We start from the raw sequence: 1,958 nt of genomic DNA, 5'->3' as shown, positions 1-1,958 counted from the left end.
AATAATGAAGATCAAGATTTGTCGCAGTGGTCTCCTTGGCCTCCACGGAAGTAGACTTGATTGTGAACAATGTGGAAACTAAATTGTGAGAAGAACTTGGATTTATGGATTATTTCGTGCTTATGTTGAACTATGCCTGTGATGTTTATGAATTGTGCTTGTGGTTGTGAATTATCCATGTGGTTGTTTATTACAAATGCCTGTGATATGTGTATTGTGAATTGGGAGGGGTCCGTTATACGTGGCAAAATATCGAAAAAGGGGCGGTTCTGGTCACTTTGCCGAGTGTTACACTCGGCAAAGGCCCCTCTTTGCCGAGTGTAACACTCGGCAAAGTGACCAGAACCGCCCCTTTTTCGATATTTTGCCACGTATAACGGACCCCTCCCAATTCACAATACACATATCACAGGCATTTGTAATAAACAACCACATGGATAATTCACAACCACAAGCACAATTCATAAACATCACAGGCATAGTTCAACATAAGCACGAAATAATCCATAAATCCAAGTTCTTCTCACAATTTAGTTTCCACATTGTTCACAATCAAGTCTACTTCCGTGGAGGCCAAGGAGACCACTGCGACAAATCTTGATCTTCATTATTCGAAGCCGCCGATTGATTCTGCACATAGGATAGGACATTCTGAGGTAACATCTAAAGTTGTCAAATTTAAACTATTGAATCTTAAGCACAATGTGTCAAGTGACTCACAGGAGTAGTCGTGGGTGGCTGAGGCGGAGGGAACATCATCGGCGGTGGCGGAGGCAAAGTCTGTCCCATGCTCGTAGCAAAGTTCTGCATGTACTGGAACATCTGCTCCATCCTAATCCGGTTTTCCTCCTCCATCCTCCGCCGCATTTCCTCCATCTGCGCTGCCATCTCCTCTTGTTTCTTCCTTGATTCTTCCACTTGGGCCTACAATATTTCATTGCAATTTTATAATGCAAAGCTAAAGTACAACAACAAACGAACGATGAATGGAAGAGAAAGAACCTGTAGAGCCTCCATCTGGAAGTGTGCAGCGGTGGGTCGTGGGCGTACCGCCGGGCTCGAGTCCGTGCTCCTAGCTCGGATCTGGGAGAGAGTGGGAGTAGAGGCCGTGTCGATGACGCCGTCGCCAATCCAATATCGGCCATGCTTCTTGCCTCCTCCCACCCTCATCACGATTTCTCCATCAATGTCCTCGGAGCTCGGATCGAAGTCTGGCCCGTGAACCTCCCTAGCCATCTTTATATACTCGCTGACGCGGCTGTATATGCTAGGGTGGCTGTACGCCTCGGACGGGTCGTCTGGGTTGAAATCTATATCGGCCGTCGCCTTGCCCTTTTTGGAGAGGACCCATGCCTTGAGCTGGGAGCAAGGTCGGCCATCATGTGACGCCGACTGCGGCAAAATACAAAATCATTAAAAATTACGTAGAACTGAACGTTATAATAAAGAATTGAAGTTGCGTACCCATTTTTCTCTATATTCATCAAGGCTTAGGCTGCCTTGATGGTGTGATGCAGTCGGCATCTGCAAACGCCGCTGCCGGCAAGAAAGGTGGGTCTCCAACCACCCGGGCTCCAACCACACGTCGACCATCCTCTCCCAGCACGGCATATGCGCACGACACCACCACGGAGGCACCTACATCATCAAGCGTGTGACGTATGAAAAAGAAAATGAGCCTAATTAATCATAAATAGTAAGGATCAACGTTCTTTACTTACCATCATGAATTGATCCTTAGTCAGGTTCATTGTTCTTGCCTCCTCTTTTCTAACCTTCGTATGATTGTATTGAGCGTTGAACTCTATGATGGCCTGGATGCGCGCCTCGTAATGCATGTCCCTCACGAGCTTCTTGGCGGCTACATCACAGACGGCCTTCGCCTTGGCCTCGAACCCCTCCTGGCATCTATAGAAGTCCTGCATATACACACGTAAACCGTTATTATTTCAAGAATG

This window comes from Setaria italica, chromosome III, assembly GCF_000263155.2.
Source record: "Setaria italica strain Yugu1 chromosome III, Setaria_italica_v2.0, whole genome shotgun sequence".
Lineage (NCBI taxonomy): Eukaryota > Viridiplantae > Streptophyta > Magnoliopsida > Poales > Poaceae > Setaria > Setaria italica.
This window is presented reverse-complemented; position numbering follows the sequence as displayed.